The 26,187-nt window shown below is 43.2% G+C and overlaps 1 long non-coding RNA gene across 1 annotated transcript; it reads left to right on the forward strand.

The window, feature by feature from the left end:
* The first annotated feature begins 13,244 nt into the window (after positions 1-13,244).
* LOC150057034 (uncharacterized) lies at positions 13,245-16,847 on the forward strand. The gene is made up of 3 exons (XR_016537031.1): positions 13,245-13,316; positions 13,744-13,887; positions 15,818-16,847. It is a non-coding gene; the product is annotated as an uncharacterized LOC150057034 (long non-coding RNA).
* Positions 16,848-26,187: the final 9,340 nt, after the last annotated feature.

The raw sequence follows: 26,187 nt of genomic DNA on the forward strand, positions 1-26,187 counted from the left end.
TGGTAATATGGCTTCACGGTGCCTGAGAACCTGGCATCTGTGTAGATTCCTCAAAAAGGATCTTGCTACAGCATCAAGCCTCTCAGGACAGTGACACCCTTGGTATGTGGCAAGATGGTTCTCTGGAGGACACTGGTCATACTGTGCTTCCTGGGTGGGTTCTTCTGGAAAGAAGAAAATGGCATTGGGAGAGTTGGAGAACTTGGGTTTATTCCACCAGAGCTTGCAGAGGAGTTTCTCCTCTAAAGTCTGAGCCCCAACTGACAGGAGTACAATCCTTTTATAGCACTTGGGTTCTGAGTTTTAGTTTGGGGTAGCAGACAGGTGTTTTGATTACAGTTTCATGAAAATTACTCAGAGCATAAAGTCCGAGCTAGTTCTGATCAAGCTGGTTCTGGCCATAACAGACTTTTCCTTATCAGGTTGAGCTAGTTCGATAATGGCAGATTTGTTTTTAATCATCCCCCCCCGCTTTGATATTCTCTCTCTATATTAGAAAGCATTATCTTTTAATAAATTGTGTTGGTCTAGGGGAAGACATCGCTGCAGTGTAAGAATGTGTGCAGCCATCTTCCTTTCTACTGCTGGCTCTACGAAGCTTAAGAGTGAGTGAATGATAAGGGGAAGTATGCACAGAATGATTAAGCACCCTGCTTTTATGCTTTAGACTAAGTCTAGAGGCTGCCTACTCTCGAGAACCATTCTTCAAACAGCTCCTGATGGGAGGGTATGGGAAACTGCTAACACTTCCCCGAACTCTCAGTGGATGCCATAAACTAATGTCTGCAGTATAGTATATGGTGGTGTATACACAGTCCTGATATTCATCCTCAGATGTGATGGTTTTTATACTCAGTCAAGTGGTGGCAATTATTGCTAATACGTTGCTTTGCAAGGTCATCCCCAGGCTTCTTCTGTGCAGATCTGTCAGTCCAGGGGTAACTGAAGTGGGGCTCTTGTCTTGTTTGTCCACAGTGGGTCTTGCTGGTGAGCTTTTTACTTTCCAGGTGTCTGAATCCTGTGGGACAGAGGCTAGCTAAGAGGAGGTCATCCACAAAACACAGTTCAGTTGGTTCCCAGGGAAGATGGCCAGATCTCTATCTAGGGCTTCCCCAAGTAAAATGGAGGCGTTCTTAAAACAATGATTTATTTTCCCCATGTCAGGATCCTCTCACTCAGTGGTGCAGAGTGGCTGGCTCACTGGGGCCTGGCAGAGACAGAAGAAAGCATCTTTGAGATACCATGAAGATTTAGGACTGCTATTATTGTTACTGTGGCATTATTAACCACCTGTCAGTCCAGGTTGGTAGTCTTTTTCCCCAGTAACCATGGAGCACCCTGGCATGACTGGCATTCTATCAGGATGCCTGCCTGCTGAAGCCTCTGCTGTGGATTTTGATGCTCAGCGGAGCGCTGTGAGGGATTAGACACTGCCTCTGTCTTGCGGGGTTTCCTTCTAGGGGGTGGTGAATTTTAGCCATGCCAGGAGGATTGCCTTCAGCCAAGACGGGTGACAGGCTAGGGTGGCAGTCACCTATTCTTGGTTGAAGAAATATCACTGCGATTCTCAATGGCCGTGTCCCTTTCTATTCTTAGGGCCTCCTCGTTTCCCAGTGTCATGCAGGCCTGCTCCCTCTGGATGAAGGTGATTGAGGCTCCAAATTTTGACAGAAGGTCTCTTCCCAGTAGAGGGATGGGGCAGTCTGGTAAGAATAGGAACTCATGGGACCCCAGATGGCCACCAAAATGGCAGGCTTGGGTTTGACGTAAAGGCCGTGAGGCCTGGAAGCCTATAGCCTCCGCGATGGTGATTTCCTTGCTCGTGAATGAGCCGCTGGATGGGTTACAGAGCATGTTCTTCAGTCATGGCTCCTCCACCATCATTTTGACTGTGGGCCACAGGGGCTAAGGGTCAGGGAGCCCAATTGGGTCCTGAGGCCAGTGAAACTTTCCTGTGGGGCCAAGCTAATACTTTCTTTTTCAGTGTGGTTGTCTTCTCTCTTGAATTGCCCTGGCCCCTAAATTCCAGTTATTGTGTCTATTTTTCCAGTGGCTGAATTTCCTGCATTAAGCACATTTTTTTTTTCTGCAGAGAAAGGGATATCCATTGGTCAGCTTGTTCTTTTACTGTAGTCCAGGGCAATACGTAATGTTAAGGTGGCCAAGATTTGCTGGTCTGTGTATTTCCAGCCATCATGGTCTTCCGTAGCTGAGGAGCATTCATCCCCACAAATCCCTCTAATTTTTGAAAGTTCTTCCATATGCCTGTATAGCACTGGGCCACAAACATGGTGTTTACCATGCATTGGTTTTCAGAGGTCTCTGGATCAAAAGGGGTGAAGAAACAGAAGGCCTTGCACAGTCTTTCATAAAAGCCTGTGGGTGTTTGCCTGGGTTTCTGGAGCACGGTTTTGGGTTGGGGCAGATTGGTTGGCTTTTTGGCCTCTGCTCTGACTCTGGAGTAGTGTTTGTGGGATAATGTGCCAAGTGATCTCTATCCACCTGGTTGTTAGAGTCCCATTGTGGGGTCTGTGTTTGGGATGGTGGCCCAGGCTCATGTTTCTGGTCTAATTGGCCACCTGGGCTATGTCCCTGGAGCCACTTTCGGGCTTCTGTCGCTATGTACCTCCTTTCTGCAGTAGAGAAGAGAGTGAGAAGGAGGTGATGGGTCTGAAAGATGGGCTCCAGGAGGCCTAGGCGGGCCTGGGATTCCTCTGGTGTTTCCAGTTCAGGAGGTCAGGAGTACGGAAGGGTTGAATACAGGCATCCCTGCTAGGACCATGCCATCCTGGCTAGTTGGCTAAGAGCTCCATGCTTTCTGGGAGGAGCACTTGCAATGCTTGAACCTAAGCCTGCAGTGTAGTGCTGAGGCATCAATCCACACGTTGAGGGTCTGGCTCCACCAGTTGAGGTGATAGGGGTGGGCTTTCAGACAATGCTCCAGGCTCCTCTATCAGCTGTGGAGGGGCAGCAGGGACATATACAGTGTTCCCCGATATATAGGCTTCTTTCCTTTCTTTTTTGAATTTACTAAAAGAGCCCCCCACTTCATATCTGTGTTCTTTGATCTGTGCTATTCTCCACTGCGGTCCCTTTGCAATCACCTTGTTTCTAGGTAACCATATGAGTTTTGGAAGGTAAACTACGCCTCAACCAAGCAATAACATCTTCTTATTGTCTTAGAACAAACAGCTTTAAACAAACAAGGAGACCACCTTGTTCCTATTCTGTTCCAGTAATCGAGTGATAACGTCTCTGGAACTCCTCCAGAGACAAAGATTGAGCTAATAGTCAAACAAGCCATATCTGTAACTTGGGACTGTATTAAACCTGCATGCTTCTCTCCCTCCCTGCCCACACGTTTCCCTATTTAACCTGAAGCCAATGTCTAGAGCCCTGAAGATGGCTGAAGATGTACCGAAGTGTTGTCTTCCCAGGGCTATAACAAATCTCCTTCCTCTGCCCTTCAGCATGTCTCTTTATTTGGCATATAGGGAAGGGGTGTGACTACACTACTTGATGCTGGGTTTGGGGGTCTGGGGTCTAGACCCCTGTTTTTAGGACTCTACTGCAGTGCTGAATTGGAGAGTTTCAGCACTACAGATTGTCTGGGATGCATTCAGAGGAATTCTGAGGGGAATGCTTTGGGGCGGGTACCTCTCTGAATTTCTTCTGTGGCTGTCAGCCTTTGGCTCATTGCCCAGGTAGAAATGAAGCCCAAGGTCATTTTCACAGGCAGTCTGTATTCTTGGGTTCTTAAGGATCCTAATGTGAGCCAGTGGTATGCAGCCAGAGGGGCAGCTGGGGGATGTACTTTAGCTGTGTGGCAAAAAAAAAAAAAGAAAAACAAACTCTCAAAGCAATAAAACCAGCAACAATAACACCAACCACAAAACCACTTTGCCCCATAGTGTCTACACACCTTTTCCAGCCTGGTGCTTTTGAAAAACTCTTTCTCAAGAATCCAGTGGCGGTCAGCTTCCTCTTCGATGAGTTCATACCCTTAGATCCTTGCATCAATATTTTTCCAATAGTCTTGGAAGACTTCGCTGGGAGCAAAGTATAGTTGGCTTTCCACTTAGGAGCAAAGCAGCCTCAAATATTGTCACCAGGAAGGGCGGGCTGTAGACAGGCCCAGCCTTACCCTGGCTGTCAATCAGGAGTCAGAGACATCTGCTTCAAGGGGCTGCAGACTAACTTTGTCTTTGTGCTCCATGCTGCTTGCATTTCAAAGGCTTCTAGCAAATTCAGTGTGTCATTCCTGGAACCTTCAGGAGTCTCCATGGTGACAGAATGAGTAGGCCCAAGAGAAGCATGTTCTCTCCTTTCCCCAAGTCCCTCTTTTTTGATTTTTTTCTTTTTCAACAGATTAGAGCTGAAATTTGATTTTTTAAACAAGCCACCAAATGGGATCTCCCTAAGCTCTTTTCTCTTTTATAGATGCCCTATTCTATGTAAATATATTCTAGTCTTCACCTGCCTATGTCCAGATCATAAAAAAATCAACTAAATATGCATTTGTGGTTTTTTCTTTAGTGTAGTTTAGCTTTGCTTTGTTTCCTTTGCAAGAAAAAAAAAAAAGACACCTGGCTTTCCTGCTTTCCTCCATGAAAAGACTCCATATTTAACTGTTTCAGTCCACAATAAATATATACAGCTCCTGCCCCAGAGTGTAACGAATTGTCTGGTCAGCCCTGGAACTCACAGAGCACAGCCAGGAATCTGTAAGTATCCCATTGTAGTTGACAGAGTGCTGTCCACCTTATAACACCCAAGCTTTTCCACATACACAGGTTACTTAGTGATGGGCTGCCATCCTAAGCACTTCCTTGCTGGCCGATGGTTGTGTGAGTGTCGGTGTACTTACACAAATCTAGATGGTGCATGGCAATCACTTCATATGACCTCTTTGTGCAACAAAAAGACATAGTAAACCCGAGAGATATGAAGAGCAGCCATTCTCACACAGGATAATGTGCATAATCAACCTTTTAATATGTAGGAGCAAGCTATCCATGAAAAAAATTAAAGTAGCCAGGTGCTGCTATTTAGGAGGATGAGATCTGAGGATCTCAGGTTGTAGCCAGCCGGGGCAGAAAAGTCTATGAGCTTCCTATCTCCAATCAACTACTCAGAAAAAGCTGGTAATGTGGCTCAAGTGGTAAATCTCTAGCTTGAGCACAAAGAGGCTCAGGGACAGCCGAGACACAGGGACAGTGCCCAAGTCCTGAGTTCAAGCCTCAGAACCTGCAAAAAATAAAAATAAAATAAAAATTAAAGGGCAGGAAAATGATTAAAGCAGATAGAGCAGGTTTGTCTAAGAGTGAAAGAAATAGCAAAATGGATTCCTTGTGCGCAAGAAGAGGACCTGGAGCTGTGTGTCTAATGGAGACCGCTCAGAGGGTGGTTGTTGTAACACAGGCCCTCCTCTGATACATAGTTCCTTCTATTTCCTTCCTCAGTCTTGGTGCTGATTGCTTCATGGCTGTGCATGTCAGGAGCAGGCTCTTTTTATTGGGAACCCAGGGCATTATGCAAAGAAGAGATGTCATGATGGGTACACGTTATCTGCCACATGCTACGCTTAACATTTTACATTCCTGTCTACCTAATAATCCTTTTCTTTAAGGAATGCATGCTAACCATAGCAGTATAGTGCAGTTAAATGCATTAACCACAAATGTAGTCCATTAGCATCATTATTAAGTCTGATGGGTGTAAGTAATTGTAATGCCGTATCTTTGTAGGATTGGCAGCATAGGTATATGTCCATCACGTATCATTGCTGACAGGTAAGCACTGTACACTCCTACAATGCTTTGATGGCTACAGTGTTTTTAGGTGTAGGATTTTTTTTTTCCCGTTGTCATCTTCTGGGACTCCCACCATATGTGGAGTTTGTCATTGACTGAAACACGGGAATATTTGAGTGTGCATTAGGCTCTAAATATTACCATTACCACTGTGACCCCAAGAACCTGAGCACAAGATTTTTTCAGATGACTGAATATTAAAATTTGTTGGTAGTTTAATCTGAAATGATTGACATACCCACATTTGTACAATCTTTTGGGAGTAAAAAATCCTGCGTCATGTGTTTCAGTGCTGTGTTGCTCAATGTATATTCAGGGCAGTGAAGCTGTGGCTCAAATCAGCTTTGAACAACAACAACAAAATACAAGTTAGAGTATAAGCTTCAGTACTGGAACACACACACTCAAGAAAAGTTGAATCAAGCCAGACACAGTGGCTCATGCCTGTGATCCTAGCTACTCAGAAGGCTGAGATCTGAGGATTGTGATTCAAAGCCAGCCTGGGTACTGAAGAACGTGAGACTCTTATGTCCAATCAACCATCAGAAAATGGGAAGTAGGGCTGTGGCTCAAGGGGTAGGGTGGTAGCCTTGAGCTGAAGAGCTCAAGGACAGGACCCTGGCCCACAAAGAAAAAAAGTTGAATCAAATCTATGATCTACTCAAGGCTAACATCTGAGGATCAAGGTTTGAAGGTAATCCAGGCAAGAAAATCAATGAAACTCTTATCTCTAATTAACTGGGGATAAAAGCTAGAATTAGAGGTATGGTTCAAGTAGTAAAGCACTAACTTTGAGTGGAAAAGGTTTAAACAGGAGGACACATCTTTGTTTAAGCCTCGGTAATATATATATATATATATATATTATACAATATACACACATACAAATATATGTTCTATATTTGTATGTGTGTATGTATATTTATTCAGGGAAAACTTCTGGTTCTGTGACTTCCACCCTACAGATCAAAGCCTCTGAATCCATCGTACTTCCCACGCATTGGCTGTGCTGTGTAGTGTGCTTGTATTCTCCAAGGCTGGCCATTACAGGCTCTGTGTGCCAAAGCTTTGCAGTGGGCTGGCCGTGTGTGTGTGTGTGTGTGTGTGTGTGTGTGTGTGTGTGTGTGTGTGTGTGTGTAACACTCTGCTGTGTTAGTGAGAGAGAGGAGGCTTCAATGCAAAGCTGCTGGGGGTCCTCTCCACCTCCATACCAAACTTTCCATATCAATTACCATTTTATCTCCTTCCATCAGACCTTGTCTTGCTCCAGGGTGGGTTCTAGGAACCCTGGAAAGTAAAGGGTACAATGTTGTTTCTGGAAGCTTTTTTCTAACAACGGAGGCTTTTCTAATGGGTTGACCTCACTCAGACTTGCTCTGCTATTTTACTTTATCATTTCTTTATTTCCCAGGAAACACAAAGCCTTTGAAAATATGATCAAAAGCCCCAAACCCTCTCTCAGAAAAGTGTGCACACAGGAAACATTACGGAGAAACTGAGGAGTTTGCCAGACTTCCGGGAAGAATCTTGCTTCAGGAAGTATTTTCTTGCTTCAGAACTTTCTGGTCCCTGTTGTGGACTTCAGAGCAGCCTCAATCTTCAGCTGCCAGACACAGCAGCTATGGCTAAACCCTGACAGTGGGCCCTGTAGTGGGTCAGGCCAGGCAGAGGTCCTCACAACCCACAGATTTACTTTCAAATCCCTAGCTCTTCCCAGTATGCTGTGCACACTGGCGTGAAAGGTGTGGCACGCTCCCCAAGCCTGCTCTCCACACAGCTCGTGAAACTCTATTTTAGAAAGGCCAGATACTAGAGCCCCAATTCCAAATCTGACGGTGCTTAGGCTTCAGCATCTGGGGCTAGAAGTTCCCCAGCACAATGACACTGGGAGACCTAATCTAACTTAATGCTTAAAAAAAAATCACATACCAATTTGTGTGTGTGTGTGTGTGTGTGTGTGTGTGTGTGTGTGTGTGTGTGTTTGTGTGTTTCTTTCTTTCTCTCTTTCTTTTTTTTTTGTCTAGTCCTGGGACTTGAACTCAGGGTCTGGGTTCTGTTCCTGATCTTCTTTTGCTGCACTAACATTCTACCACTTAAGGCACAGCTTCTTTTCCAGCTTTGTTTTTTAGTAGTTTAGTGGAGATAAGAGTCTCTCAGGCTGGGAGTTTGGCCTTGTGGTAGAGTGCTTGCCTAGCATGCACAAAGACCTAGGTTCGATTTCTCGATACCACATTCTTAGAAAAAGCTGGATGTGGTGCTGTGGCTCAAATGGTAGAGCTCTAGCCTTGAGAAAGCGCAGGCCCTCAAGTTCAAGTCCCAGAACTGACAAAAAAATAAATAGCTGCCCAACTAATTAGAGAATATGGTTTCTTATTACCCACAGAGATTGCTGTTGGAGTATTTTACTCGTTTTTCTGCTTACAACATGACAGGTATACAGAAATTACATAGGCAGAAAATGAATATATTGGGAAGCTTTCTTTCCTCAAGGGTAGAATCTTCTTACGCCGTCAATGGCTAAAAATAGATTGGATTTTATTGATGTACTCATTGATATTATGTATTTCATTATATTTGTGAAGATAAAACACTGCCAGGTTTAGTGTTTAGTGCTGGTACTAGAGTCTCACAACTTTGCTGGGCTTTTGAACTCAAAGCTGCTGCTTTATCATTTGAGTCACACAGCTACTTCCAACTTTTTGTTGTTGTTGCTAATTGGAGCTAAGAGTCTCACAGAGAGTGCTAAGGACATTTCTACTTGAGCTGCCTTTGAAGCACAATCATCAGATCTCAGCCTCCTGAGTAGTTAGGATTACAGTTATGAGACACTGGCAACCAGCTAAAAAGATACACCTCTGTAGAATTGCAGTTATCCATTTGCCAGTGGTTGACCTTTGATTCTGCTGTGGAGCTGCTGGATGACAGTGAATTCCGTGTGTTTGTTTAGATGATATACAATCAAATCAAGGGACATTCTTCTCTCTCATTTAAAAATAATAGTTGGGGGCTGGGATGTAGCTAAGTGGCAAAGCACATGCCTAGCAAGTGCAACGTCCTGACTTTGATCCCCAGTACCAATAGAAAATAATAATAATATAGCTGGTACAATCCCCTAAGAGATAGTAAATGAACATCACCAGGCTTTACCCCACTCTGGAGTACACATTTTAAACTTTTGTGTTAAAATGTACCACGAAGTATCTTTGACTTTGCGATTAAGAACAGTTTGACAGAGTTAAAATTAGAATCAGCCTGACTTTAAAACACAATCTCTACTTGAGTGTGTAATTCACATGGTATTCACCTTGCAATTCATTCAGCTAGTCATATTTTATTGATAAAATGTTTGGAATCCAGAATTCAACCCTCCTTCTCCTCCTCCTCCTCCTGCAAACAACAACAACAACAGGGAAGATCCAATTTTTTTGGTCTTTATTCATTGTGGAAATTAGTTCAAGTTGCTTGTTTTTTGTTGTTTTTAATTCACATTCTTTGTAACTACAAGGCTTCTAGAAGCAGAAGTTGATTAATAATCATTTTTCCATTGTTCCCATGAACAAGCAACAGAAGCATGTAGAGAGAAGCAGAGAAAAGGGAGTTCCCTGTCTGCAATTCTCAAAGCATGTCATGGACGTTAGGAAATGCACCCAGAAAATCAAGACATCCTGTCCCTTTTACAACCAAGTTGAAATAGGAAAATTTAAGATGTATTACACACCAGGACTTTCAACTTCATGTCTCAATACAATCCAGGAGCACAGAGCTTCTTTTGGTAAAACAGACCCTCTAAAACAAACAGCCTGCACACCACCCCAAGGGAGCTAGAGTCCATATCCAAGTTCAAAGGATGGTTAGAACATTTTCCCACAGACATCCTTTCTCTTCTAGATGTATTGTAAATCATGTACAAATGCTAGCCAGCTATTGCAGTTAGTAAGTCTTACTATTTCAAAGTACTTTGTATTCCCCCCCCCCCTCTCTCTCTCTCTCTCTCTCTCTCTCTCTCTCTCTCTCTCTCTCTCTCTCTCTCTCTCCCTCTCCTCCCCCCCATTGGTAGTAGTGGGGTTTGAACTCAAGGCTTTACACTTGCGAGGCAGATATTTTACCATTACACCATGCCCCCAGCCCTACAAGGCACAAATTACCCTTTAGATAGTGTCTCACTTCCTGACATGCATGTATCTAGACTGTGATGTGCCTGCTTTAGGCTCTCTGTCATTGCTAGGTGGCAGGTACATGCCATCACATTCAGTTTCTTCCCTTGACAATGAAGTCTATGGACTCTTTGCCTAGGCTGGCCTGAAATCTCAGTTCTCCCAACCTCAACCTCCCAAGTAGTTTGTATTGCAGGCACGAGACATCGACCCGTTGCTAACTTCTTGAATTTAGTTCCTTAAAAATCAAAGGTGGCTTTGTATTAAAATCAGCTTTCTTAATAAGTGAATTGGTGTTGGCATGAATTTATGTCATAACTGAACATAAGGGATTCACATTTTGGTAAGCACAAAGCCAACACACACACACACACACACACACACACACACACACACACACACACACACGATTGCAGAAAGTGGATGCTGGAATTATTATTATTATTATTATTTTTTTTTTGCCAGTCCTGGGCTTGAGCTCAGGGCCTGAGCCCTGTCCTTGGACTTTCTCAAGGCTAGCACTCTACCACTTGAGCCTCAGTACCATTTCCGGCTTTTGTCTATGTATGTGGTACCAAGGAGTCGAACCCAGGTCTTCGTGCATGCTAGGCAAGCACTTTAACCACTAGGCCAAACTCCCGGCCCAAATATTTTCTTTTTTTTTTTTTTGCCAGTCCTGGGCTTGAGCTCAGGGCCTGAGCACTGTTCTTGGACTTTCTCAAGGCTAGAGCTCTACCACTTGAGCCTCAGCACCACTTCCGGCTTTTTTCTATGTATGTGGTACCGAGGAATCGAACCCGGGTCTTCATGCATGCTAGGCAAGCACTCTACCACTAGGCCAAACTCCCTGCCCTGCTGGAATTATTTTTAAAGTGCTGTCCCGTATGAATAAGGAAGCCCGGGGATTGTTTTCCGTTAGGAGGACACCTTAGAGATGTGTCTATTTTGGAGCATGCTTGATTGAGGAGTATTATTTCTGAGCATGCTTGGTTCAAGGTCATAGTTCAAGAAGGAAAGATAGTGGGTAGATTTTTGGCAAGCTTATTTAAGTCATGGAACACATGCTTGAAAGGTTAAAATGGCCCACAGGAATGCTTTGGGGCATGCTTACCTTGCAACATTAAAATGTTTTAGCTGAAAAAAGGGAAAGGGTAAGAATGCTTGGAAGGTGCTTTAATGTAGGCGGAAAGCCCTGACGGTGTCTGTCTTGCTGAGAGCTAACATTTTGACTTTGTATTAAACTCTCCCTGCTGCTCACTGACTGCAGACAGATAGAGCATTACTTATTCATTGAGAGACTGGATTTTCCTAGGTATCTTTGTGAGAGAAACTAGATGGTTATTTTTTGCCTAAAACTTGGTTCAGACCCAATAGAGTTAGGAAAAGAGTAACTGGCTCTAGAGCCCAAAAAACACATGAAGAAGCCAGAGGCTGGTTTGTGTGTGTGTGTGTGTGTGTGTGTGTGCTGGTAATGAGGCTTAAACTTGGGGCCTGGGTGCTATCCTTGCACTTTTTTTTCCCTCAAGGCTAATGCTCTACAGCTAGAGTCACAGCTTCCCTTCTGGTTTTTTGTTGGTAATTAGATATGAGTCTCTCACAGACTTTCTTGTCCAAGCTGGCTTTGAACTACTATGTTCAGATCTCAGCTTCTTGAGTAGCTAGGATTAGAAACATGAGTCACTGACACCCTGCTGTCTTTGTAAATCTCTTAACTGGGCACTGTGTAATGGACAACTTTCATACACCTATGTGTTAAAATCTATTTTTTAATTTGTCAGCCATAAAACAGACATACAATCTGCCCACACAGAGATCATCTTCTATTACTTTTCCTCCTCCCGCTCCTCCTCCTCCTGCTCTTCCTCCTCCTCCGCTTCCTTTTTGTCAGTACTGGGGATAGACTCCTTGTGCTTGCTTTGCCATTTAATCCACAGGTTCTTTTGCTTTTAGTCTAATTAGTATCAAGGGTTTGTATAGGCCAGTCTTGACTCATGATCAATCTACCTCTGCCTCCTGAGTATCTGGAATTGCAGGCATGAGCTGTCATACCTGGTCTGTCATGGCCTTCTCGAGAGTGGGTAATGGACAGAAGCACCAAACCTGCCCTTTCTGGCCACGTGGGTACATGAAAACATCCAAATATTTGGAACCCTTTGTCCCTGAGCTTCTACCAAGGGCTTTGGAAGTGTGTGTGTGTGTGTGTGTGTGTGTGTGTGTGTGTGTGTGTTGAATGTGCTGTGAAATCTCACTTGCTGATAGTTCTAGTAAATCCTGGCCTTTATATGTTTCTCCCTGGAATCATCCATTAGTTCTGCTTGGTTCATCCAATTTTAGACTCTGGATCTCAAGATACTCTTCCATCTTGAAATCTTTTTTTCCTCCCTCTGCCTAAAGTGCTTCTTCTTGTCTTTCCCTGATCATTCACAAACATCCCGTGACTCTCTGGGATCAAAGCTCTCCCAGCACTGTTTTGGGATCCTGCTAAGTTATTTGTCTCTGTTTATCTTGATCCAATTTTACACTTAGTATCTTGCTCCTTGCTGAATCAAGGGGAGAAACCAGGCACAAAGTCAGACTCCCTAGTACTTATTGATTGCAAATCCCTCATTTTAGCTAACTCTTACATGCCTCATTTTAATTCTGGTGTTTTAACCTATTTTTCCTAAGTTGTGGGAAGAAACGGATATGCCAGAAAATCATTTTTTTTTGTCCTGATGGACACATGCAAGGCATGAACTCACTCTCTTGCTGGACTTGAATGTCTGCTCTTATTCAAGAGCTGTGCAATCTTGTGTAAGTTACTTTTTCTGTGCTTACAAAATAGAAATAATAATCATACCTGCTTCCTAGATTTCTTATAATGACAATATAGGATAAGGTCTAATAAAATTACATATTCATTACATATTCAACCTCTTAGCTTTTATTATCACTCACTTTGCATGCTCCTCTTTCTTGGGGCATCATTTGTAGTTTTGAATTGTATTATAACTTAAAGAAAGCCAAGAGCTGAGCCATCAATTCCTATAATGGACTGAGATCTAATGTCCGGGTACAGAAGATATTCTTTAGTGGAGAGCCACAGCTTGAGATCCTTGGATATTTGCTGGCACTGAGTCAAAGGTCCTACATGAAGAGATCACCACCACCCTTCTCCACATGACTTGCTAGTTGTGTGTGCTTCTCCCTAGCAGCCATTCACAGACATGAACTGCCTGTTGAGGGTGTGGTGAATGATCTGGACAAGGTATGTTCTCACTGCTCCACTGCTGAGTTTCCCCGGGGCCAGTTCTATCCAGGGAAAGTCATCCTGGGAAGACAAAGCCTTCTGTGCTCATTAGGGACACAGGTAAAGAGAGCATCTTCCCCTTCCTGAAACATTCAGTGCAGGAATGCCGATGTCAACAGCTGCAAGAAGGATCAGGTCCTTAGTGACGCAAAACCGGCCATTAGCAACAGAAGTGGTGACAAATTAAGGCCACTGGCAGGCTTACTGGAAAGATCCAGGAAATGTATCTTCATCACAAGGAGCAGAGTGGGAGCTCCTTGAGCTACTGTGGGGAGAAAGGGCTGAAGGCTGCTGTGTTCTTCTGGGTGGAGCTCAGAGGTGGGCTTTATTACTATGGATACAGCATCCCGTACCCCTCAAATGGCTTGCCAGGCTGTAGTTACCCAAAGAACCAGAACAGTTACAGAGCTTCAGGTCCAGAAAAAGGAGTTTGTTTCCTTTCAGGGAATGTCTGTGTTTAACTCTCCCATATCTGTACTGTTCCCAGGCCCCCCGAGGGAATGCTACCTACTGTGAAGAACATTATGCTCGTCTGGTAATCTGCAGTTTGTCCTTATGCTCATCCTGTTCTAGCCATTCCTTGTTCCCTGGTGCTTAGGGATCGTGGTCAGTGGGGTTTGTCTTCTTTAAGGTAAGCTCACCGTGGAGAATGCAAATGGACAGTTGCCCTCACTTCATTTCTCCTCAGATCGGGACTGTCTCTGTTTATTTCCACATGGATTCTGGATAGGAAAGTAAAATAATGCGTTGTGACCTTTCAGCAGGGCGCCAGCTGCTTCCCCGCCCTTTCCCCTGTGGTTTAGCATAGCACACAACCAGCACTGTAATAGCCTTGTTTCTGGAATTCTAACCTCCTTCCCAGCAGGGTATGACTCATGCTGAGAGCTACAGGCTTCACCCAGGGTCACTGGGCAGAGCAAATGCTCATGGGAGATGCACTTCCAAACATGGAAACCTGTCCTTGAGAGCAGGTTAGGTGGAGGGTGGGGGAGAGAAAGGGAGAGGGAGGGAGGGAGGGGAAGTGAGAGAGGGAAGGACAGAGAGAGACAGAAAGAAAAAGAAAGGGACAGAGAGAGAGAAAGAAAGAAAGAAGGAAGGAAGGAAGGAAAGAAGGAAGGAAGAAAGAAAGAAAAGGCAGACAAATAACAAATAAAAACCATGCGACTTTGTCCTGACCGATCTTCAGGTTCAAACCCCTCCCCCTTTTAGCTCTCCAAGGATATAATGAGAAAGAGTTCCAAAATGGGCACTGCAGTGTTCTGCATTACACCCCGGAGAACCCCTAAGTACTAGAACTGTCCCGAGCTCTGGGGAGGAGGGCCAGGCATGACTTGAGGCTGAGTTGCAAACAACTCACTATTGGCAGACACTGTCATCCTCCAAACATTTCACAGTTTTATATGGGGACCTGAACTCAGGGTCTTGTTTGCTAGGTTGGCACTATACAACTTGTGCCACACTGCCAGGCCTCTGTGTGTGTGTGTGTGTGTGTGTGTGTGTGTGTGTGTGTGTGTGTGTGTTTGCTGGAGGTACAGTGTCTCAGACTTTTTCCCCCAGGCTGGCTTTGAACTTCCTCCATCTAGATATCAGACTCTTGGTAACTAAGATTATAGGTGTGACACAGACACCCAGCTTCTACAAAAAATCTGTGTGTGTGCGCGCATGTGTGTGTGTATATGCTGGGGATTAAACTCAGAGCCTTGTTTGCTCAAGACCTGTGCTCTATCACTGAGCCACAGAACCACTTCTAGTTTTAGGGTAGTTCATTGGAGATCAGAGTCTCATGTTAGGCCAGAAGCATGGCCTAGTAATGCTTGCCAAGCATACACGAAGCCTTAGGTTTGATTCCTGGGTGCCACATACACAGAAAAAGCTGGAAGTGGTGCTGTGGCTCAAGTGGTAGAGCCGTAGCCGTGAGCATGGAGAGACTCAGGGAGTTCAAGCGCTAGGACTGGTAAAAAAGAGAAAAGAAGAGAGTCTCCTGTACTTTCCTGCCCAGGCTGGCTTGGGACCTTGGTCCTCAGATCAGCCAAGTGGCTAGGATTACAGGCATGAGCATCCAGCACTCAACAAAAGTTCCTCAACTTGTTTAATGGAAGTTTTAGCCATGTTACCAGTTTACACGGAGATCTGGGTGGGAGCTCAAGCTTTGGCACTGTCACTGGTTTTCAGTGGATGGACTGGAGGAGGCCTGGGCACTGGTCTTCCTAGCCAGAAACTAGAGGAATTCAAGTCTTCTACAATCACGAGTACTGGGATGGTCCCAGCTTCCACCCTCTCAGCCTGCCAAAAACATCCCGTCAGGACCACGCCCAATTGCTCCTCATTTTCCTCCTTCCAAAAACAAGAAACATTGACTCCTGGCGAGGCAAAATTTTATACAATAAACTGGAGAATGTAGGACCCAGGGAAAGGGAGAGAAGAGAGGCTGGGAGCTGGGTGTTTGGACAAGTTTAGGGTGGAGCTAGAAACTATGGAATGGGCTGGAAATACATAGAAGAATATGCTTCTTATGGTATGCTGTGGTTTCCCTTTGTTTTTTGTTTGTTTGTTTTTTTCAGAGAGCAAGTAAGAGATGGAAATGACTTTGTTTGCTGGACCATGAGTGTCCAGGCTGTGCTCACGTGTGTGTGGATCCTGGGCCCATTCATCTCAACAGGACAAGCCTTGGAAACTGACTCCTTCCTGGAAGATCAGCTGAGAGGCAGAGATAGAAATGGGGGATTCCTGCGCATGTCCAACAGGCCATGGTGAAACGTGGCAGTAGGGGTGGGGAGGCCTTGGTTTATGCACAAGCTTGTTTGCTATGGACTTAATGCTTTGCGAGGACATTGGTGTTCTGCCTAACCTCGATGTAGGGTAAGTTACTGTGGTCTTCATGGTTGGCATCCAGAAATGGTTGGCCACCAATACAGAGACACTCAGTTTAATGTCCTGTTTATGACCAGCTTCTGTTGCTGCCACCTTTTCTTTTAGCAAAAGATACTGACTCATGACTGAATGATCCCTGTGCATAGAGAAAAGAAGCATATTTTTTAAAGATCATTTTTTGTTTAAAGATATTTGAAGAGACAACTGAAAAGATGCTTCTTCTGAGTCTGGTAAATTACCAAAGAGTCCCCAAACTTGGAATCTGTGCTCTTTGATCTGAGCTATTTTCTGCTGCAGTCCCTTTGTAATCTCCCAGTGTGCAGCGAGGAAGAGAAGAGTCAGGTAAGCAGCTTGTGTGGAAGGCAAACTGCTCCTCAAACAGACAATGTCTTCCATTATCCTAAGGCAAACAGCCCCAAACTCAGGAGATCACCTTGCTCCTATAATAAAATGATTACTCCTCTGGAATTCCTCTAGGGACAAAGGTCAGCCAGGCCACAGTTATGATCTACAACTGTTTTAACTCTGTAGACCTTTCTCACCCTCCTCTATTCTTCCTATTTAACCTGAAACCAATATCTGTACCACTGAAGATGGTTGAAGATGTACTGACGCATTGTCTTCCCATGGCTACTGTGGACTAAATCTCCTGTGTCTGCTCTTTACCGTGTATCTTTATTTGGCATATGATGGTGAGTGGCCTGACCTAACTTGGGGACTCCTGGACTTGAGCCTGGGGTCTGAAAACCTGGTTTCAGAACAATCTGTTTCTATAGACTGTTTAGGAAATGGCTGCTAGAAATGAGTAAAAAAAAAGCTAATGGTTTTATTTCTGTCTCCTTCTCCCCACAAATGAGCTTGAAATTCTTGCCTGGAGCCATATGGAGAGGAATTTTGCAGAAGGAAATTTATATACTGTTCTGTTTCTACTCAACTGTGTAAGTGAGCCTTACAAAATAGTCCTGTCCTTACTGTGACATAAATAATTGTTTAATTGCGTTTAATATACATAAGATAAGGGACCATATCTCAAAATCATATAATTCTCTTAAGCAAATGATTGTCAAACTTCCTAGTGCAGTTTTCAAAAAAGAAAAGAATTCCTCACATAGGTTAAACATTTTATTCTTTCTTACGTGCTTTGGCCTGTATTGTGCTAAACTGGATTATGTACACAAAGGCACTTGCATAAATATATCACATGACAAAAAACTTAAATTTTGTTACAATTATGGATTTGATTTTCCATGTTGTATAGGAAGTCAGTTGCAAGAAACAGGGCAGCCACCTTTTAAAAGGTAGAATTGGGAGTGTTTATTGGAGAGCTGGTGGCTGCAGGTGGACTCTTGTCTCAAAGACCCATGTTCTCCTGAATACTCTTAACACTGTTAGAAAACTGAGCCATGACAGTATTAAAGTAAAGAGGAAGCTGAAAAACAATACCAATAAATCAGATCAACTCCAGTGGAGAGCTGAAGTGGTATGCCATATTGACTGGAGGACAGCCAGGAGTTAGGAGACATGAGACATGGTATTAATGGTGCCTGAGCTGGTCTGGGCCTACACAGGGTCTGAGTCAGGTGTCAGAGTTAGGAAACTAGAGAGTCTCAGGAGTTCAAAGCACAGGACTGACAGGTCCCTGAACCTATTGTCCAATTCCCTGCCCCTGCCTCTAGGATAGGAACTCAGCATATCACCTGGGGGTGGAACTTTCCTGCTTCTGCCATGAAGACAAGACAGCACTAACTAAAACCAATTTCCTATCATCCATCATATGACCAGTACCAGGATGGTACTGGTTAGATCCAGTATCCTTACCTCCGATTCAGAAAATGGAAATTAAGGGCTGGAAGTTTGGCCTATCGGTAAGAGTATCTAGATTAACTGAAGACCCTGGTCCAATCCTTGGTACCACATGCACAGAAAAAGCCAGAAGTGGTGCTGTGGCTCAAGTAATAGAGTTCTAGCATTGAGAAAGCGAGCCTCGGACTGGAAAGAAAGAAGGAAGGAAAGGAAGGAAGGAAGGAAGGAAGGAAGGAAGGAAGGAAGAAAGAAAGAAAGAAAGAAAGAAAGAAAGAAAGAAAAGAAGGAAGGAAGGAAAGAAAGAAGTAAAGAGAAAAAGAAAGAAAGAAAGAAAGAAAAGAGAAAAGAAAATGAAAGGAAAGGGAATGGAAATTAAAGCCCAAGTCACTGTGGAAGTTGGGCCTGATTATAGTCAGTTTTCTCTCCTTTCCAGAGTAGGTTTTCACTGCCCATGGAGTATGAAAAGAGAAAATCTTCATCTAGTTTTGAGGATTTTGATCATCTTTATCTACATTTCAGTCTGCATCAAAAATACTTGATATATACACATGGGCAGGTTATAGTTATAGTCATAGAAACTGAAAGTGAGAAACAGAAATGGGTAATGAGGTAGGCAGAGCCTGATTGATTATAGCTTGTACCTGTCTTATTTGTCGTTTCAAAATGGTGGGCCACTTATGGCTACTGAGCTTAGTGTTACAAGGGTAGGGCAGTCTCAGGTGACTCATATTTATAAACCTATCTAGATCCTAAGCTGAAATCTGAGGATCAGGGCTCAAAGCCAGTTCAGGAAGAGAAGTCTATGAAACTTTTATTTACAATTAGCCAAAAGCTAGATGTAGAGCTGTGGCTTACATGGTAAAAACATCAGTCTCGAGGAAGAAAAACAAAAAGCTAAGGGACAGCACCTAGGCCCTGAGTTCAGGCCCTATTCTGTTTGCCCAGCTCTTTATGTATAAAGAATACTTTAAGCCAAACTTAAAATATGTACTTAGGCAGCTTTTGTCAAACAGCTCAACAGAGACTAAGGATCACTTGGGACCATACAGAGGTTTTCCAGAAAGTGGAGTCTGAAGCTGGAAGTCTGATTGATCTCTCACTCACCCAGTTGTCTTCCTTCAAAGACTAGGCACCCACCTGTCTTAAAAAATCTCATTCAATTGCCAGTCTTCTGCAGATTTCTTTTGATTAGGCCAGGTCTGAGGAGCTGTTGTGTTTCCCAGTTAAAACAAAAATTGTAGGGCAATTTTTCTTCTAAAAAGTAGCATCTCTGAAGTAACCTCACCATTGGCTTACTTGGTAGTATTCTACCACTTATGAACCATTCTTCCAATTGGGCTGGCTTCAAATTGCGATTCTCCACATTTTAACCTTCTTATTAGCTAGGGTTACAGATATGAGCCAGTAGCATCTGACCTTTTTTTTATTTCCTCATTCACTTGTTGAACCCCCCTCCAATAAATCTCTCATTTTCTTTAAAGCTTACCCAAGTCTACAGTATTATGTTATAAGTAGCAAGAAATGGACTGTGATAATAATGCATTCATGCATTCCTGCATAGATACCAAATGTTTGCTCTGTGTGAGGCATGAATCTAGACAATACTCGTTGCACTAGTGCCTTGAATTGAAAACAAAGAATTACTGACATCCTTAATGTTCTTATGTTCTTTTTAAAGTTAAAGCAGTGGCTTTTTCCTTCCTTCCTTCCTACCTTCCTTCCTTCCTACCTTCCTTCCTTCCTACCTTCCTTCCTTCCTACCTTCCTTCCTTCCTTTCTTCTTTCCTTCCTTCCTTCTTCCCTTCCTTCTTTCCTTCCTTCCATCCTTCCTTCCTTCCTTCCTTCTTTTCTTTCATGTGTGCCAGTACTGGGGCTCAAACTCAGGATCTGGGCTCTGTCCATCCCTTGCCTTTTTTGCTCAAGGCCAGATTTCTACCAGTTGAGCCACATTTCTACTTAAGACTTTCTGTGGCTACTCAGAGATGAGAGTCTTTTGGATTTATCCCTCTGGGTGGACTTTGAACCATGATCATCACATCTGAACCTCTCAAGTATCTAGGGTTACAGGCATGGGCCACTAGCATCTGGTTTTGAGGCCCCTTTTCTATTCCATATATCTACTTCAAGAACAGGCATTTTGGGGGGCAGAAGGTCAAGCTGATTGTTCTATCTAAGAGTTCAGTGCAGCCAGAATGCCTCACAAATATTAAATTATATTCTTCTCTGTCTCTGCCTATTCCTGGCTATATGTTATGGTGTCTGATCATTCAGCTTCCTGGAGAGCCATAGTTTTACTATTTTTAGGATGTATTATAAAAAACTATACCTCCTAGGCAGTATCGAGATTTGAGACTATCAAGCTTTAGGAGAAGGGATATCACGCGTGGGAATACGGCTCAACCTTAGTAATCAAGAGAACAGCCTGAGTTGTAGTCCCTTAGGGTCTGGATATAGGACTGAAAGAAGATACCAAGACATTTAGCTCCTTATATCAAAGAGAAATTTCAAAAAACTAAGTGTATGGGTTGGTGGATGAAAATCATTGCAAGATTTAAGAACTCAGCAAAATCTTCTTTTACCACCCTGTAAGAAGCAGGGAGAAAGAGTAAAATGTATTGTGCATGCATTTTTGAAGGTCAAGTGTGGGAGAGTCACTGCTCTAGGTAGGAAAAAAAATCAGTAACTCTGGGGGTGAGGCCAAGTAGGGTTCAAATCCTGCCTCTGAAAATTTGGGCAAGTAATATCCCTGAGACTGATTTTCTTCATCTGGAAAATGGATATGAATAAACAGCATAGGGTCAGGTATGCAGAAAATTGAAGGAAGCCACTATTTGGGGGCCTTTTTACACAAGTCAGACAATGTCACACTTATTTTCTGCATTTACTTATGTAATAGTGGGTATGTGCATATGTATGTGTGTGTGTGCGTATGTGTGTGTGTGTGTGTGTATGTGTGTGTGTCAGTATTAGGGTTTGAACTAAGATCCTTGAGTTCTTATTTGGCTTTTTCACTCAAGGCTGGCTCTCTACCACTTGAGCCACATTTCTACTTCAGGCTTTTTGGTGGTTAACTAAAGATAAAAGCCTCTTGCATTATCTGCTCAGGTTGGCTTCAACCTATGATCCTCAGATCTCAGGCTCCTGAGATCTTACAGATGTAAGCCATCAATGCCTGCTCTTATTAAAAGGTGGGATATCTATTAGGGAAAAAGAAAATGAGAAGTATGCTTTTTTTCCCCTACAGAATAAAAATATTTCTTCTTCAAAATTCAATCATAGCTGCATAATAGGGTTAGAGTACCGTGCGATTTTATTTTGGAACTTTCTAGTTTTCGATCTCAGAAAATGATGTTTTACTTCTTATCCTTGAATACTATTCTCAATGGCTCATCTTTCTGATAATGTCCTTCAGGACCTCGAACACACTAACAATATAAGAGATGGATGATTTGGGATTATCAGCAGCTTTTTGCTATCAAGAACAGGTTTTTAGTTCAGTTTCCTCCTGGACAATTTCATGTTTGAAATTGTCCCCTGACAATGGAATGAGTTGTTCGTTCTCAGAGGCACACGCTGCAGCACAATGGAAGGCGGGCAGTGCTCATTACCACCCTCTCTGGCCATGCTGACAAAGGCATGCAAATCCTACCAAAGGCTGAGGCTCAGGTTCTTAATAGAATCCAGGACATTGGGGACCACGCCTGTGAACCCAGCTTGACCTGACCTGACTGTCACTTGGGACCTGTTCTTTATCTGTTATTTTTTTTTTATTACAGGAAAGAACTGGGTAAAAGTTTACAAATATTGTGCAATTGAAAAGGCGGTCTTGCATAATACGAATAAATCAGACACACGATTTATAGGGAATCAAAACAACTTAGGAAATGTTAGGGGTTTTTTCCCCTGTTGAAATATCTGATAATCACTTCTTATTATTTGAGTTACAAAAATTGTTGTTTTTAAAAACGTGTCGGTATTGGGGATCAAACTCAGGGACTGGGCACTGTCCTTTAGCTTTTTCACTTGGCCCACACCTCTACTTTTGGGGTTTTTTTTCAGTATCCCAGATTTTCCTGCCTGGGCTGGCTTTGAACTGCAATCCACATAGCTTAGCCTCTTGATGCCACTGGCATTTGGCATATTTGATACTTTTAAGAGGTGTTCACTCACAACATTCCAAGCAGAGGAATTTTTTTAGTTTGTTTTCACATTTTATAGGAGAATATGGATGTTCAAAGAAATAGGCAGGTTTAGTTTGTGGTGGGGGTGAAGATTCTCACTGAGCATCCCAGGGGAAAAGACATAATGAAAATTGTGTCTACATTTCAATATCGAAAACACACACACACATGAAAACGCTCACACTATGAACAATGAACAGTGTAGTCAGCTGTAGGTTGTTATTTAATAAAGCAAACCAGCAAATGATCATCTTTTAAAAAGATGAACATCTTTAATAGATAAAGAGGTCTTATAGACCAATATAGAAAAAGATGAATCCACATTTTTACCTATGCAGCAAATTCACAATGATCAATCAACAGAAACATACTCTTTAGCCATTAGTGACAAAATAAAACATAAAACAATACAATTCTCACTGGGTGCCAGTGACTCATGGCTGTAATCCTAGCTACTCAGAGGCTGAGATCAGAGGACTGCAATTCAGAGCCAGCCCCAGCATGAAAGTCTGTGAGACTCTTCTCTCCAATTAACCACCAGAAAACCAGAAGTGGTGCACCAGAAGTGGTGCAGTGGCTCAAGTGGTAGAGCACTAGCCTTGAGCTGAGGAAGAGCTCAGGGACAGTGCCCAGGCCCAAAGTTTAAGCCCCATGATCCACCAAAACCAAACAAACAAGCAAACAAAAACAACAAAAATCCAAATACAATTCATACAATTCTCCAACCCAGTGGGGATAGAAATGTAAATATCCTACAAGTGCCAGGCTCACACCTGCAATCCTAGCTACTCAGGAAGCTAAGAGTGAGGATCATGGTTCAAAGCCAGCCCAGGCAAGAAAGCCTTTAAGAATTACCTCCAACAAATGACTCAAAAAAGCTGAAAGTGGCTCTGCGATTCAAGCAGTAGAACTCTTGTCTTGAGCAAAAGAAGCTCAAAGACAGCACACAGGCCCAGAGTTCCAAGACTAGAACAAAAAAATCCAGGATTAGAAGGAAGTTGAGATAATTGAAACCTTTATACTATGTGGCTGAGAAGTTAAAATAGTATGGCTTTTGGAGAACAATTTGACATCCTATATCAAAATCCTCGAAAGAAAGTATAACATATGCATAACACTGCAGTCTTAATTCCTAGCAGGCAATTAGACAAGTTTCTAAAGATCAAAGAGCAAAAATGTAGTGGTTTTTTTTTTTTTTTTTTTTTTTGCCAGTCCTGGGCTTGAGCTCAGGGACTGAGCACTGTCCTTGGACTTTCTCAAGGCTAGAACTCTACCACTTGAGCCTCAGCACCACTTCCGGCTTTTTTCTATGTATGTGGTACCAAGGAATCGAACCTGGGTCTTCATGCATGCTAGGCAAGCACTTTAACCACTAGGCCAAACTCCCGGCCCAAATGTAGTGTTTTTGTTTAGAATAGTGAAAACTCAGAAGTAAGTTAAAACATTGGCAATATAATTAACCCAGAAAAAGAAAGGCTACAAACTTCTAGGAATAGTTAGATAAAATTTTATTTAAGAAAAATGTGGCTGAGCACCAGTGGCTTACACCTGTAATCCCAGCTACTCAAGGGGCTGAGATCCAAGAGTAACAGTCCAAAGGCAAGAAAATCCATGAGACTTTTACCTCTGGTTACCACAAACGCCAGAAGTGAAGCTGTGCTTCAAGTGGCAGGACACTAGCCTTAAGCAAAAGAGCTCAGGGAAAGTGCCAAGACATTAACTTCAAGCCCTAGGATGGGCATGCACACACACACACACACACACACACACACACACACACACACACACACACAGAATATGTTGCTGGATGCTAGTGGCTCACACCTTGTAATCCTAGCTACTCAGAAGGCTGAGATCTGAGAAATGAAGTTCAAAGCCAGTCTAGGCAAAACATCCACAAGACTTTTCTCCAATTAACCAGCAAAAAGCTGGAAGTGGAGAGAGCATTAACCTTGATCAGAAAAAGCCAAATGATTCCCTGAGTTCAAGTCCCAGTATTGGCACATATGCATGCGTGCATACATACACATAGATGTACATACATGCACATGCACACATTCACATAGTGAATAGAGATGCACATAAAATAGGTCAGGGCGCAGGCAGGGAGCACAGCTCTTCATACACAAAACAGTTCACTTAGTCCTTCACTGTCCCTTCCAATTGGTGTTAAAATGAAGCCCATTTCCAGAATGATGAAACCAAGGCAACAGAGGAAGCCATTTGCTTATATTCACATTGCTGGCAAGTGGCAGAGCCAGGGCTCAAATCCAGGCAATGTGGCTCCTCAGTCTCTGCCTTGCACTCCTACAGGTAAAAGAATATACTCTGCGAGTTCTGCTCTGCTTGACTTGGACTGAGAATGGTTTGGGGGATCCTCACGAACCACTGTCAGCTCTTACCTCCTTGGGTAAGAGAAAGATAGAGAAGGTGTTTCTTCTTCAAAATGAATTTAGCACTTTCTGGGTTTTCTACACTTAAAACAATTGCTTCCTGGGAAGACATTGCAAGTTTTTATAAAGATGTCAAGTGGAGCGAATCTCACATTCCTCTATTCCAGTGCTTTGGTAATATATAGGCCAAAATAGGATAAAGCTTTCCTAACCCCTGCCCTCTCAAAGACAGAAAATGGGGCTGAGGGAGGTTTTGCAAAAAAAAGATTATTTTATTTCATTCCATTCCATTTCTTTCTGAACATTCTGTGCTTATGAATGTTTCCTTCTAAAGGAATGACTGCATGAGGCCAGCATTCCAAAGACCTGACGTGCAGCCCACGAGGCTAGGGCTCTATGAGGTCCTCTTTCCACTGCTGTCACCCAGCCTCACCAACAGCCTTGTGATTTATGCTCCGTGTTTGCTCAGAATCCCAGAGGGCATTGCTGTCAGGAAAATTCTGCTTATTTTTTTCCCAGCTCAATTCACTTTGGCTCTAGGTTTTATAAGAAATATCAACATGCTGAAACTTCTTCCTCCTCTTTCTCCTCTTTCCTCTCTTTCTCCTCTTCCTTTTCCTCTTTCTTCTTCTCCCCCTCCTCCTCTTCCTCCTCTTCTTGTTCCCCCTCCTTGTAGTTGTTTTTGGTGTCCTCCTCCATCTCTATCCGCTCCTCTTCCTCCTCCTTCTTGTTATTAAGTAGCTATACCAAGAGATTAAAATTCCATAAGTCAGTGTTCATGCATATAGTGCAAAATATATTTTTAAAGAGTCTAGTAAGTATTGATGTTTTCTGAAACCAGTGTCAAACGTTATCAAGTGTAGGGCCGATGCAACCAGGATCTTCTGCAGATGGTGATAATGGTGATGATGGCTGCTCCAGCTTCTGGCCTTGACTTGTGCCAAGTGCTTTGCACAGCTTACTGAACTGATTGCCCTCCGGGAGGGAGATTGGGAACCTTCACCCAGTTCAGAGCTCAAGAATAGCAGTTTTGTACTTTGAACTTGGTTCTGTCCAGGTGCAAAGTCTCTGTCTGACTGTTGAAGTCAGATGAAGAACAGAGGTAACAATTGACAATGTGGAGATATTCCACTCAACAGTCCTAGAAAGGACATTATCAGGGCCTGCAGGCTCCACCCAGGTTGCTTGTGGCTCCAACAAATGAATGAAGGGGTGAATGGTTATAAGAATAGAGCTACTTCCAACATGTCAACAGATATGGGCCATAGGAGGGGAAAACAGCCATTACGTGAAGTTTCTATTTTAATAGAAAGGAGAGGTTTTATTTCCATGAATAAAGGATAGGAAGTCTGGATTTTAGAGGTAGATTTGATTCTCTTTAGGTCTGGAGTCTCTGAGGGAGAAATACTTTAAGTTCTGGAGGAATGAGAGTGGCTGAGTGTTGCCTGGAGAAAAGGAAGCAGCTCACTTTAGTCTGGACTCTTGTGTAGGGACTGGAAAACTTTTTCTCAAAAGGGCCAGCTAATAAATGTTTCAGGTTTCCAAACCAGGAAGTCTCTGTTGAAACTATTCACAGCTTTGCTGTTGTTACACAGAAGCCCTCAGATATATAAACAATAGGGCTATGTTTCAATGCAATTTTGTTTATAGATGTTAACTGTGAACTTCAACTAATTTTTTAAA

The sequence above is a fragment of the Megascapheus bottae genome, chromosome 11 (assembly GCF_031878675.1).
Source record: "Megascapheus bottae isolate mThoBot1 chromosome 11, mThoBot2.hap1, whole genome shotgun sequence".
Lineage (NCBI taxonomy): Eukaryota > Metazoa > Chordata > Mammalia > Rodentia > Geomyidae > Megascapheus > Megascapheus bottae.